This window comes from Panthera leo, chromosome A2, assembly GCF_018350215.1.
Source record: "Panthera leo isolate Ple1 chromosome A2, P.leo_Ple1_pat1.1, whole genome shotgun sequence".
Taxonomy (NCBI): Eukaryota; Metazoa; Chordata; class Mammalia; order Carnivora; family Felidae; genus Panthera; species Panthera leo.
In genome coordinates, this window is record NC_056680.1 from 116896649 (window position 1) to 116911602 (window position 14954).

The 14954-nt window shown below is 40.3% G+C and overlaps 1 long non-coding RNA gene across 2 annotated transcripts; it reads left to right on the plus strand.

Moving 5' to 3' along the window:
• The first annotated feature begins 445 nt into the window (after positions 1 to 445).
• LOC122213508 lies at positions 446 to 8715 on the plus strand. Of its 2 annotated transcripts, none has more exons than XR_006199553.1 (4): positions 446 to 548; positions 2669 to 2783; positions 3252 to 3647; positions 8376 to 8715. It is a non-coding gene; the product is annotated as an uncharacterized LOC122213508 (long non-coding RNA). The 2 variants fall into 2 exon arrangements; XR_006199554.1 differs by lacking the exon at positions 8376 to 8715 and adding an exon at positions 5167 to 5220.
• Positions 8716 to 14954: the final 6239 nt, after the last annotated feature.

Sequence of the window (14954 nt, forward strand, 5' to 3'; positions counted from 1 at the left end):
TTCCAGAATCAAGCTATAATTTTCTTAGGGCTTGCTTGATCAAGCATATCTGAGGAAGAAAAGAAGAGATGCTCTCTTTGAATGACTGACTTTGAATGACTTTGAAGCCATCTTTGGCTGGATGCAAAAGATATGGTTCTGTTTGTTTTCATCTCATAAAATTTGTGGGTTTTTTTTTTTTTTTGCAAGCTTCTCTTTCCTTTATGGAATAGATAATAGAATAAAAATCTATATAACCTACTTGTCTTCTCCATACAATTCTGTTACGGAGCTGGAGATCTATTTCTTTGAAAAAAAGGTTGCTCTGGTATGTTCAAAATGTAGCCAGATTTGTTTTACTCAGGTGTGGTAAGACAGCAGACATGGATATAGCTGTCATAAAGGAAAAAGTTTATGCTCATGGATCCCTAGAAACAGGAGAGACACAGGGCTGCAGGGGGAAGGACCAAGGATGGTCAGGGGGCAGAACAGTGGGAGAGGGCAGAGTATGGCCCAGAACCTTTATTGGAGTTCTCTTGGGAAAGAACTGGCAAAGCAGGATTGATACAGTGAGTAGGCTTAGGATTGGATGGTTTGAATAATTTTGGCAGACTCTGGGCTATAAGGGTGGTCTCTATTTGTCCAGCACCTGGCCCTGGGGTGATTTAGGGCAAGAAGAATACAGCCTGGTGTGGGAGAGTTTGATAAAGAAGAGGGCTGAGGGTGTGAGCTCTGGATTGGTTGGTTTACATATCAAAGGCACACTTGTAGGGGAGTCATTTGCTATCTGTAGGAACTTACTACCCCTGGGAGGAACAGTCTCTCTAGCATCAAGAATACAGAAAATAAGAAAATAGAGTCAACACACCTTAGGAGCAGCCAACTGGGACTTCCTTGCGTTTCTTCAGTTTCCTTCCTCCTTTCTTTTCCTCCTTTGTCCCCTTGTCCTTTTATCCTAATGACTATTCATTGAGGACCTGCTGCCTGTGTATCAGGCACTGTGTCTGGAACTATAGAAGTCTACTCTGTATAAGCACAGCCCCTGCCCTCAGGAAGCTCTCACAGTCTGGTGGGGAAGGTAGACATCAGCCTTGTGGTGGCGTTGGAACTTTAGGGATCTTTTCAGATGTGCTCTTAAAATGTTTTTCTCTTGGGGCACCTGGGTGGCTCAGTTGGTTAAGCGTCTGACTTTGGCTCTGGTCATGATCTCATGGTCTGTGAGTTTGAGCCCAGTGTTGGACTCTGTGCTGACAGCTGGGAGCCTGAAGCCTGCTTTGGATCCTGTGTCTCCCTCTCTCTCTGCCCCTCACCCACTCACACCTCTCTCTCTCTCTCTCTCTCTCTCTCTCTCTCTCAAAAGTAAATAAACATTTAAAAAATGTTTTTAAATAAAATAAAATGTTTTTCTCTCTCTTATCTGGTGTTGTCATACCTACCTTTGCCATTTCCTGCCCTTCTGTTTTCTGGGCTACTATTTTGTCAAGAATTGCCGTAACTACAAGGAAAAGGGGTCTGAGGTTTAAGGATCTCCTACCTGTGAGGTGTTGAGCTTTAGTAATGGGGTTTGTACTTCCTTTATAATAATCATGGAGCTTCATTGCAGACAATTGAGCTGGCCAGAATCCTCTAGGTGAGAGGGGTGTTATTCTTTCTTATCCCACCTCATCTGGAAAACATATAACACTTTTTTCTCCAAAGAAGTCAAGGAAAGGAGTTATTACAGAGGCAAAGTAACATAAAACAGGGACTACTTTTATTTCACATACTATTCAATATTCACATACTTTGACCGCTTGCATGGCACAGGTGTTAAAGGATTAAGATGGTTTACAAGAATGTCTGGCACCCAGGACACTGAGTTATGGCAACTGTTTTCAGAATCAGTGCCCTTTCTTGGCAACACCTGATCTCATGGTGGATCAGAGCTGGAGTTGCCTTGCAAGCCCTGATATTTTTGTTTGGGGGTAGCAAACTCTCTTAGTCTTTGTGTGCCTTACGTTTTGAGCTCACTCTTAAGTGGCATCTTAGCTAAATAAAAACTTTTAGGTTGTCAGTTTTCCCCGAGCATCTCTGGTGTCTGTTTGCTGCCGCTGAGAAGTCTACGGCCAATTATAGATCATTCCTGCCATCTGCTTCTTCTCTCTGGTAGCTTCATAGATCATCTTCTATCTCTGATGTTCTGCAATATCACTTTTATAAGTCTAAGTGTAGGTTTATTTTTCTTTTTCCTTCTTGTATTTTAAAGCACAATTTATATCTGAAGAATCATGCCTTTCAATAATTTTGGATAATTTTCAAGTCATTGCCTTAAACATGGCTTCTGTACCATTCAATCCAGCGTCTTCTTCTGGAACACCACTTTATGTATTTTGGAGTTTCTTGATCTATTATCCACCTCTCTTAACTGTCTCTGTGATGCATTCTGAGCAAATGCTACCATGATGTTTTCCAGTTTAGCAATCCTCTCTTCACCTATGTCCAGCCTAGACTTTATCCTATATGTTGAGTTTTAGATGTCATTGACTCTAATTTTCCTTCCTAAGAGTTTCAGTTGGTGATTTTGTATAATCAATTATTCTCGTTTCTCTTCTGCCGAGTTTGGATTTATAATTTTTTTCTTTAATGGATATTGAACAATGTTCACTTGTCTCTTTTAACATCCTCAGTGCATACAATGCCTTTTCCACAGAGCTTCTTCACATTTCCATGGGATAGAATTAACATTAAAGGACCATGAGAGTTTGGACAATGGCATCTCAGTGGATACTGAAAGATTTGAAGCTTCTTTAAATATTGAGCTCTGAGTAAGACCTCTTGTTCCTTTTTAGCCTGTCATGGAGGCAGGTATTGGGTTGTGGGAAAGGACGTTAAGCAGGCTTTAGTAATGCCTGAAATAGACTTCCCCACTGACCCAGTGCAGTAGAACTTAGCGTCTGATTTATTGCCATAGACAAAATATAGAAATGGGTCATTTCTTGGAAAAAAATAAGGCTATAGTTGCCACTTTATACCTACCTATATGCGTCTCCTTCAAGGAAACAAAAATAAAAGCATAATTTACATACCCTTTATAAGTTGCCTTTTTTCACTAGATTTTGCATCATGAACTTCTTTCCATCCTTGCATATTTTCTCTTACTTTTGTTAACTTCATTTTGTTCATTGTCCAGATTAATTGCTCCTTCGCTGACTCCATTTTCTCTTTATCTAATTATCTTTGTTTCCTTGGTGCACTTACATATGGGCACCCTAATTTTGTCCTCCGGAGGGAAGCTGGAGGGTGTCCTCCTTCAGGCCTGCCTGTTGCCATGGAGACGGAGACCAGGTGCTGCCGGCGGAAGGTCTGTCAAGTACTGCTCGTGCCTGCCGCCAGGGTATGGAGAGGAAACCACGTGGGGGGTAAGCTCGCAGGAAACCATTCTGAAGCTGTCAAGTTGCCTGAGTCCCTGAAATGCTCCTCCGGGACTGCTTGCAACAGGGAAAGGACCTTCTCCTGTGTGGTGACACAGCAGCGGGTGGATGTGATTGGGGTGATCCATCTCATGCCCTGGAGGGCAACGTGGGAGAACATCCGGGCTGGGTCAGGGCTGAAGCTCACATGAGAAGAAAGAGACAAAGCTTCTCTCCCGATTTGCCTCTGCCACAGCAACCAACGGGAACTTCCTGGAGGTAACCGTATGGGCAGTGGACAGCAACATGGGATAGTTGGAGCAGGAGAGAAAGAACTGGCAATTCCAGGTGGAGACCGAGGCTGGCAGTTTATAGTTGCACAGAAGGACCTGTTAGGGGGCTTCCAAAGACAACCAAGGGAGGGGGTCTGGGAAGAGAGGAGCTGAAGTACTTCTCTCAAGTAGGTGACGCACCAAAGCATTGTGATGAGGGCATAATGTAGGTGCACCATTTTTTATACTTACGGAGCTCCTCTGGGGACCTTCATCTTGGAGTTGTTTTATTCTTGTTTATTTATTTTTTTTCTATTTGAGAGAGAGAAAGAGAGCATGAGCAGGGGAGACGGGGAGAGGGAGAGAGAGAGAGAAATTTTTTTTTTTTTTACGTTTTATTTATTTTGAGAGAGAGAGAGAACGAACAAGCTGGGGAGGGGCAGAGAGAGAGGGAGACAGAGGATCCAAAGCAGGCTCTGTGCTGACAGCTGACAGCAGACAGCCTGACGCTGGGCTCGAACTCAAGAACCAGAAGGCCATGATCTGAGCCAAAGACAGATGCTTCACCAACTGAGCCACCCAGGCACCCCAAGAGAGAGAATCTGAAGCAGGCTCCACGCATGGAGACTGCCGCAGGGCTCAATTTCTCGACCCTGAGATCACGACCTGAATTGAAACCGAGTCAAACGCTCAACCCACTGAGCCACCCAGGGGCCCCTCCTGGGGATATTTTAAACCCTAGTGTATCTGTAGCACATCTGTACAAATTAATTACCTAAGAATTTGGTTGGGATGTGGAGACTGATTATGGCACACATACCCCAAAAGGGTATGAAAAAGGTTTACTACTTACTGAGAAGAATAGGGTGTCCCCCCAGCAGGTCTCAAAATAGTTTGAGAGAGCAGAGAAAAGAGACCAGCTTCTGGGTATTATGTTTGGGGTAAGGCCAGGTAAGGATTCCGTGTGTGTTTGAACTTCCTGTTGGTGCCAAAGGGGGGAGCACCGCACTTTCTTATCAGCTTGCCAAGATGTGGGATGCAAGGGAAAGAGCAAGGTGTAAGACTTAAAAGCTATCAGAAAACATAAAAAAGGAAAAGAAAAGAAAAGAAAAGAATCAGCCTCTTTATTGTAGTATGTGATCTTGTTGACATAATTATCTTGATGCAAACTAGTTGAAGCCTATGTTGATGTTTTGACATAACATACTTTCAGGCAGATAAAATAACAAACCATTAAATTTGAGTTTTCTTTCTTTTTTTTTTTTAAGTTTATTTATTTGTCTTGAGAGGGGAGCGGGGAGAGAGAGAATCCCAAGCAGGCTTATCAGGGCGGAGCCTGACACAAGGCTGGAAGATCATGACATGAGCTAAAATCAAGAGATGTTTAACCAACTGAGCCACCCAGGTGCCCTGAGTTTTCTTTTTAAAAAAGGATTGAGTCATATACACAAAATACACTGCACCCTAACCCACCCATCCCTGAGCCTTGCTCGATCCTACATTCTTTTCCTTTTGATTTGCTCCAGGCCCCTGCTCTTGCGATTGCTTTCATTAATAATGACAATGATGCCTCCATGACCTGTGGTAGGTTATCAATTGTGTCCCTGGATCAGGAGGGCAGAATGGCTTGACAGTGTCCAGGAAGCTGCCTATAGGGTATGTTAAATGAGAAAAAAAAAAAAAAAAAAAAGCCTCACTCTGCAGGAATTAATGCAATAGTCATATTTAGTTGGGATTGCAGAATGTTTGGTGATGAAAACCATTTATTCCACTTTGATGGATTATACCAAATAAAATAATTCACTGTTGGCTCAAGCATGCTTCGCAGGGCTGTAAAACCAGGCTATGTTAGCCTGGGGAAAATTCTACCTGTGGTGAATGAAGACTTTCATGGAAGTCATATTGCTCAAGTTCTTGTTGTTGCAATTCATGCTTATGTAAATGTTGAGCAGGGAAATTCTTGAAGCGCCATCTGTGTCTTCCAATGATGCTTATCAGAACACTTGAGAGGCAGTGAAAAGAAAATTGCCCAACACTGAAGTAATGAAAAAAACATACTCTCATGAAGGGGAGCCTGGGCCCACTGTCAGGTCCAGTAAAACCACAGACTTGACTTCAGTAGGGTTTCTGGGGTGCTGTGGGGTGTAAGGGGAAGACATCTCACACAGTGGACCACTGTTTGGCATGTGATCCTCCCTGGGGACCTAGTCCTGGAGAATTACCAAAGTGCTTCAATAGGAGCCAGCAGTTTCTTATTCCTAGCGGGAATCCTGGGAAGAAACTTTATAGGGAGTATAAGAGTTTACAGGAGGGAGATTGTAAGCAATAGTCCCTTGGCTGGGCAGGGGCTGAGCCGCAAGATGTGCGAGGGGAATCACATTAGACCCTTTGTCTCCCTCTCTGCATCCATTCTGCATATGCACCTATGTGAATGGTAGCGTGATCAAGAAGTAGAATATTAGGTCATGTCCCTTCCAGTCATGACTTCCCACTGCCATGACTAATAACGCCGCAGCTGACTTTTGCCTGGTTTGTGTTTTATACAATCTTGTTTTTGGCTTCTTTCACTGAACACGATGCTGTAAGAGTCATCCACATTGTCCTGCATAGTAATAGGTGCATTCACTGTCAGGATTGTATGAATATACCACAGTTTAGTTCTCCTGATGGTGACGGTCATCTGGGCTGTTGGCATTTTGGGAATATTATGAATAGCGTTGCTATGAACATTCCTATATGTATCCCATGAACGTATGTGTGCATTTATGTTGGGCATATATCCAGGAGTGCATTTGCTTGGCCATATAGTATGTGTCTATTCAGCTTTACTACATGATACCAAAGGATTTTCCAAAATGGATCATGAAAGTTCCAGTTGCTCTTCATCCTCAGCAAGATTTACTGTTTGTTTTACTCCAGTCAGTAGTTTTAATGTATATTTCTCCGAAAACTTATGAGGCTGAACACCTTGTTATAGCTTTATGTTAATTGTTCACTTGAATATCATCTTTTGGGAAGTTCAAGACTTTGCTCATTTTCCTATTGGGCTGTTTGGCCTTTAAAAAATTGATTTGAAGGGGTTGTTTATATATTCTGGACACAAATCTGTTGTTAGATTTCATATATTCAAATATCTTCTACTCTGGTTAATTTCTCCATTCTTTTAGTGGTATCCTTTGATGAACAGAACTTTTTAAAAAAAAAATTTTTTTTAATGTTTATTTTTGAGAGAGAGAGGGAGAGAGACAGAGCATGAGTGAGGGAGGAGCGGAGACAGAGGGAGACACAGAATCCAAAGCAGGCTCCAGGCTCTGAGCGGTCAGCATAGAGCCCGATGTGGGGCTCGAACTCACGAGTCTTGAGATCATGACCTGAGCTGAAGTCGGACGCTTGACTGACTCAGCCACCCAGGTGCCCCTGATGAATGGAACTTCTTAATGTTAAGGTAGTCCAATTTATCAAATTGTGTTCTTGATTATTAATACTTTTTGTGTCCTGTTTTAAGGCCAACAAATAGTATCCTAAATGTTCATCTGGAAACATACGAGTTTTACCTTTCACATTTAGGTCTATGATGCATCTTGAAATGATATTTCGATATGGTGTGATGTTAATTTTATTTACATCATATATATATAGATATATATGATGTAAATACAGTGTAAATATATATATATATATATATATATATATATATATATATATATATATTTTATAAATGTGCCCCTTACATTTTCAGACCCCAGGCCAAGTGTATAATGGAGACATACATATCATATATCTAAATATTTACAAATTATAAATCAGACTGGAAAACTGTTAAATGAAACACAATTCTTCTACCTTGATAGATGGACCTTTATAATGTCAAACTTGAAAAATATGTTCATGGTCGTGTTTTTATGTGATTGACATTTGATAAAATACCCAAGATGACCAAATTTAATAATTATTGGGCATATCCAGTCTTCTGTCGATGGACTGGTGATGTTTGTATGAGGGATAAAATAAACATTCACAATTCATAAATTATTACATATTTATCCCTTAAAGTTATGTTTCTTTATTTTATCTAAATCATTAATTTTATTACTATAATAAAGATTTTTCACACAATTTGTCTTCTATTGACACTAATGATCTAAAGAATTAAAAATAAGCTGTAACTATAATCAAAAAAAAAGAAAAAAAGGAAAACAAAACAAACAGACAAAGAAAGATGTAACTATGGTCAAAATGACCAAAATTTGAATGTATTTCTATTGAAAGTTTCATTTGTTTTCCAAAAATTATTCCTCTTCTAAAACATTCACTATCACCTATTAAAAATTAAAAAGCAGAAATAGGGGCACCTGGGTGGCTCAGGTGGTGGCCCAACTCTTGATTTAGGCTCAGGTCATGATCTCACGGTTTCTGGGTTCGAGCCCCGTATTGGGCTCTATGCTGACAGTGTGGAGCCTGCTTGGGATTCTTTCCCTCCCTCCCTCTCTCTCTCTCTTCTCTTTCTGCTCTTCCCCCACTCACAGGCACATGCTCGCGTGTGCTCTCTCTCCTTCTCTCAAAATAAATAAACTTAAAAAAAAATACATAAAAAGCAAAAATAGACCTTGAGAAGCTGGTGGGATGTGGGAGTGGCCAGAAATGCTCAGAATAGCTTGCAAAGCTGAGCTCCCTGTGATGGGCAGACAGGTCCTGGATTCAGAGATGCCTTATGCCCTGTCTGCCCCACATCAAGGACAAGTTCTTCCTGGGAGACTCCATGGTTTATCCCGGAAATCGCCTGAGCAGACTCCTGGGACCCTGAGGGACAAGTGCTGCAGCTGGCAACGGGGGGCATCCTAGATGGGAAGAAATGGAACCAGTCTAAAGAGGCTAAATGACTTGAGACCTACGTGAGAGAGAGAGGCCAGCCATGCCACCAACCAAATACAAGCAAGTGAATGGGGGCAACAGAAGCCATCACATGTGGAAGCCAACACATGTGGAAGAGCCACCTAGCTGAGTTCTACTTGAATTCCTGACCCACAGAAGCCCCCAGAAACAAAACACACACATGAAAAACCAAAAAAGCAAAAATGAAGCATATACACTAAACATAAAATTTGTTAAATAAATTGTTTGAAGAAACTGACACTTTTTGACTTGATTTTTTGAAAAATTAATGAAATACTATTTAATATTTTCATACAAACAAAATTCTTCACAATTTTATGTTCAATGCCAATTTCATTGCCTCTATAAATAACCAGTAACACATTTGACCCTTGTATATCTAAACCTACATAGAAATTTAACAGTAATTTGAATTGTTTAATATTGCAAAAACATTCGAAGCTGCCATGAGCAATTGCTACAAATACTTTACCAATTCCTGGTGCCTCTAAAACATGGTTTGAAATATAAAGAGAAGCAAGAAGATGGATACCTGGTTCCACTGAAGAAATGATACTTTGTTATGCAAGATTTATTGCACTCTTATCATCTAAAAGGAAGGAGTTGAGAGGTAATTAATTTATCTCATCTGATACCCAAGGTTGCTGCTGCTCAAATCCTCCCTGCACTTGGAAGCAGTCAGTCTCTGATGTTGGCGATGATATTAAACCCACAGACCTCACCGCATTGCCAGTTAGCTGCCTTTGCACGCTGAAATGTGTTACATGCTAAATTTTAACACACTGAAAACGACCTGATGTTTATCCATGTGGCCAAGGTAACTGTTACCTTGTTTTGTGTAGAACTCAGAATAAAACTTGATCTCAGTCTCACCACAAAGAAGTTTAGTTCTTACACATAAGGGGCATGTCCTCTATAGGCAAAGAGCAGGATCACGCAGGTTGTAACCCTGAACAACCCTAGGGGGCAATCTTCACAGGGTAGTAAGTTTTCACGTAGTTTCAGTGATAGTTCTGCACAGACGGCAGTAAAGTGTCCTGATGAAAGAGAGTGTTTAACAAATTCTCACAAAGGTCTAGCAGCAATGTTGGGTCATTCTTTTCTCCAGAGGAAACCTCTGTAAAAGTTTAAAGCTCTCCTAGACCATACATACATATATATACATATACCAACAGAACAAGTTTTATAAGCTTAAAACTTCTACATAAAATAGTAGCACACTACATTATTTCTCACTTTTCTTTTTTCACTTAATTTGTCTTGAAAATCTTTTGATGTCAATGCATACAGACATTGCTACGCATGTGCTATAGATTATTTAAACGTTCCCTTATTGGTGGACATTGAACTTGCTTCCAGTTTTTTGCTGTTACAAACAACGCTGCAGTACCCATCCCTGCACCTACATATTCTCAATCACACAAGTAAGGGCCTCTAGGAGAGATGCTGAGAAGTGATGTTGCTGGCCTACAGGGTATGCATGATTTGGTAGGACACTGGCAAATCACGCTTCAAAATTGTTCTTCCAATTTAGACTCTCAAGAACAGAGCCTGAAAATATCTGTTGTCACCATGTGATGCTCTCAATTACAGTTCTTAAACTAAGCCAACGGTTGAAAAATGGATTCTCCTTTTATGGTCTATTAGCTATTGGTACTTCTTTTGTGGAGTTGTCTGTTCATGTGTTCCGTGCTTGTCTCTTACTTCGTTTGTATATTTGTGAATGTGCTCTCTAATATTTGAAAGGTTCAGAAGGGTATAGAGTGAAGAGTAATCTTCCTCCCACCTTGGCCCCAACGCCCTATTTCTCCTCATCCAAGTGTACCAGAGATATTTCATGCATATGCACAGACTGGTTATTTCAAAAAATGTAGGCGTGTCTATGCCTGTTCCCAGAAAGTTGCATACATGAGTATAAGCATATCCTCTCCTGCAAGAGTTAGCACAATGAGATTTAGATATTAGGCAATCATTTACTCAGGAAAGATGAGGTGTGCATTAGAAGCAATACTGTCTAAGTAATGCTTACGAAGCTCTTTTTTTTTACTCCGTTGCAGCACTGCGCTGTTATGTTTTTATATTATCTTTTAATTCCAACCCTTGGGTAGATACTATCATGGATAAGAAAAGTGAGATTTGGAAACATGAAGTGATTTATCAGGTCATGTGGCTACCAAGTGAGAGCTTTGGGAAGAGAACAGAGCTTTTGGCTCAGGAACCATAACCACTGCCCTCTATCACCTCCACATGGCTGTGGGCTGCAATGCACCCAAAATCTAGAGCTAGTACCGTGTGTATAAACTAAAAGGCTAGAGCATTTGCAGAGCAGGAACCTCTACTGGCTCGTCTATGCGAGAGGGTGGCTTCTCCATTGTTCTCTTGCTCTTTGGTTGACCGTTGGTGCTAATTATACCGTATTACAATTTATATCAAAGGCCTAGAAATCCTATGTCTTGGGACTGGATTTAAGTACAAGATATGCTCAGTAATGCTAAGTTCTGTTATTTGGTTTTGGTCAGTTTTAATGAACCCATTTATTATTTTTGGTTTGTAATAATAAAATCTGCCACTAAAACCAATGCTTTTAAAATGGAGTTTTGAATAATGCAAAGCTTTTTTTTTTTTTTTTTCTTTTTGGTTCTTTCTTTCCTTTTAGGGAATGAAGCTATTGGCTATTTGGAAAGAGCAGAATTACAGAACATCACTGCAGCATGCATCCATGGGTGGGTCTTGTGGAGAACTAGGCGAGGTACCCACCCCTCTGCTTGGTGTGTGCTTCTGTTGGTTGTTGTGAAATAATACAAAAAAAATTACACACACACACGTATGCTTCGGTTTCCTGGGATAGGACTCCTAAGATCCTTGTAATTTCCTAAGTGATAAGAACATTGGGAGATCTTGTGTTCTAATACTTGGTTTTGACCCTGGTTCATGACACAGAGCTCCTAAATCCCTTGGAATTTCCAAGATCCTTTGGAATGTCTTTTGTTCTAATTAGGCAACGCTGGGTGGGTTCCTGGATAGCTTCAAGATAGAAGCTGGTCCCCAGAAAGACCAAACCATGGTTAGAAGCTTGAAACTTTCCACTCCACCTCCTAACCTTTAGCAAGGGGAGAGGGACCAGCATCCCAAAAGATCATACCATATATGCCTAGCCCAGGAAAAGATCAAAATTCAAACTTCGAAGTACAGTTTCCACTGAAGATATATGGCTTTCACACTGTTGTTAAGTTGAAAAATCCTAAGTTGAACTGTCATAAATCAGGAACCATCCGTAGAGGTGACAACTGGGACCTTGCAAGTGGCATCTGAAGTGTAGGCAGGCTTGTGGGCCTGAAGACTTAACCTGTGGGATCTGACACTAACTTCAGGTAGATAGCGTCAGAACTGAATCGAACTGTAGGACACCCATCTGGTGTCGCAGAATGGCTTGGGAACCACACACATCTTGTATCAGAAGTGCTGCAGATGTGGTAGTCATGGGAGAGTAAAGGAGAAACACAGGAGGGTTTTTTCTTATACGGTTATGTAAAGACATGTGCACACAGCCTGTCATCTGGCGATAATTCCCATTATATACATGTTAGCATCTACTCTAAATATTGGTCTTCTGCATTTTCTTTCCTTGTTTTCAAGTTTATTTATTTATTTTTTTAGTAATCTACACCCAGTGTGGGACTCAAACTCACAACCCAGAGATCAAAAGTCACATGCTCTTCTGACTGTACCAGACAGGCACCCCCCCTCCCCCGACTGGCATTTTCTATTTACAATAAAGCACGAGGATGTGTTATATATTCTTAATGCTTCATCTTTGAAACGAAAATTTCCATTATTCCTCTTTCAAACTTCTGAATGGTTTATATTGAAGAAAATCTTAAATTGTTTGCAAACTGTGACTATTTACAAACACCTCTCTAAGTAGATTAGGTTTTTTTTCCAATATTGAGCCATCAAATACAGAAATAAATTATATGTTGATGCTGATAGTAGATTCCAACAATCATTCACAAACCCCTGATTTCAAATGTTGGTGTTCAACAAAGTAGCTTCTAGTGGTCTGGGAGTTCTTTATAATATGCCAATGTTACAAAGTCGAATTCTTCAAATAAATGTATAGCAACGCAATAGTATCTATTGCTGTTTATAAAGGGGGTTCATTTTTAAGAAAGGGTCCCTTGCTAAACACAATTGAAAACCACTATCTTGGACCACCGTAAAGAGGATGCTGTAGGATTCTGAAAGAGTGGGGAGCTGGATAAGAGAATGGAAAGCAGAGAAGGTGAGTGACATCAAGATCTGACCACAGTGAAAAGCATGGAACTTGGATCTCTGTGGATCAGGGAAGGGAGCAGGTCAAAGCCAGTGCCAAAGTTGGTAGGATTGTGGCATTACCTGAGAGAAAGGTAGTCCAGGAAGATGAAGTGGTGGGTAAATGGATGAGAAGTCTAAATAAGCCCTTTTGTCTTACAAATAGGTAATCCGGCCCAAAAGTTTTCTTTAGTCAGTGTTTGGCAGGGATGCATAAGAGAGGTATTTTGAAAAAACAGGTTAGATTGATGGTCAGGAGTGGTTATTTTTTACTCATGTTAATTTGTCTTCATACTATTGAAAAAAGATTATGATTGTAAGGTCGGAAATCAAAATCCAAATTATTTGCAATTTGCTTAATTTTTTTTTGTTGATGGCCCTTATTGTTTGATGCATGACAAAAACCACCTTCTGTACATCATATCTACCATCACAGTCCTTCTCAAGAAGACAGGACAATTAATGTAAATTTAAAGGTAAAGAGTTTTTAATGTAATGTTCTGTATAGTAACAGCTAATTATAATTTCTGAACACTGAGTTCAGGCAATTTCCATTTGTATTGTCTGTGGGTTTTGCAATTTTCCCAGGGAATAGAGGAAGGACTCAGTGTCTTCTTAGTGACTTTTTTTGAGCTATAGGCAGTATATTGGAGGTGGCTTCCTTATGGGCAGCTTGGAGATGGAAGAGATTAGAGGATCAAATTATAGTAACAGTTATAATAAAGCTATAATAATGTTATAATAATAAATATAATTTCTTGAGCCCTTGCTGTGTATCCAGCACAGTTCCAAAAGATTTACCTGGATTAAATATTTCACTTTTTTTCTTAAAATAATCTCGACAACCAATGTGGGGGATTAAACCCATGACTCCGAGATCAAGAGTCATGTGGTCGACCAGACACCCATACCTGGGTTATTTCACTTAACCCCCACAACAACCATATGTGGCTGGTGCTAATCTTACCATCCTCCTTTTTCAAATGGGAAAATGAGGCCCAGAAAGTTTAAATTATTTTCCCAAGATCGCATAATGAGAGGTAATAAAGCTAGGGTTTAAACTCAGTTAACCGGGCCCTCGTAACTATTGAGGCCAGATTGGACGGTTAAAAGAATTTCTTCTTAACAGCAATTTTATGGGGGCACCTGGATGGTTCAGTTGGTTAAGCGTCAGAATCTTGACTTTAGCTCAGCTCATGACCTCACAGTCTGTGGGTTCGAGCCCCGTGTCACGCTCCCCGTTGACAACGCAGAGCCTGCTTGGGATTCTCTCTCTCTCCTTCTCTGTGTGTCACTCCCCCACTCACTCTCATTCTCTCTCTAAAGTATATTAAAAAAAATTTTTTTAAAGCAATTTTATGGTGACTTTCTCAGCTGGCTAGGATTTTTTAAGCACCAGAAAGTCCTAGTTTTTTTTACCTGCCTATTGATGCTGTAACAAAAAGTCAGAACCTAAAAAGGTGGCAATCACCTAGCTTAGTCCCCTCGATTCAGGCTACACATTATAATTCTTAAGTTGGTAACACCACCCAGATGCTACATCCATGGAGTGCATTGAAATACCTCATTATTGCATCATTCTATTCTGAATTCTTTCCATAGTCTTCCTCTTTGTTAGGGCCATAATCCTAACAGATATTTAAATGACCTCCTATAGACTCTCCAAATTTTTTTTTTTTTTTTTTTTTTTTTTTTGCTGCTCTGTCTACAGTTATAAGGTTGTGCTTTGACAATAATAAATTTAGAAAGATTTTAATTTTCCAGAATCTCTTGGGATCTTAGACATATGCAGCATTTTGTTTTCCATTCAATTCTTTCTTTGTGGAGCAAAGGAACAAGATTTGAAAAATAAACTTTAATTTGATTTTCAAAAGTGATCATGTTTACATCACTTGTGTATTATGACTTGGGTGCAGTTTTAAGAGATTAAATAGCAATATTAAAAACAAGACAACAGGCTGAAAATGGGCCCCACCTCACCAAACTAAGACTTCATTACAGTTTCAGGATCTTCCAGAAATGGACTCTTAAACCAGTCAGTCAGGAATAACCTGGTCAGCACAGACTGGGTAATCTGCCTGATATACTCCTGCTAAACCCTCCAGGAAAA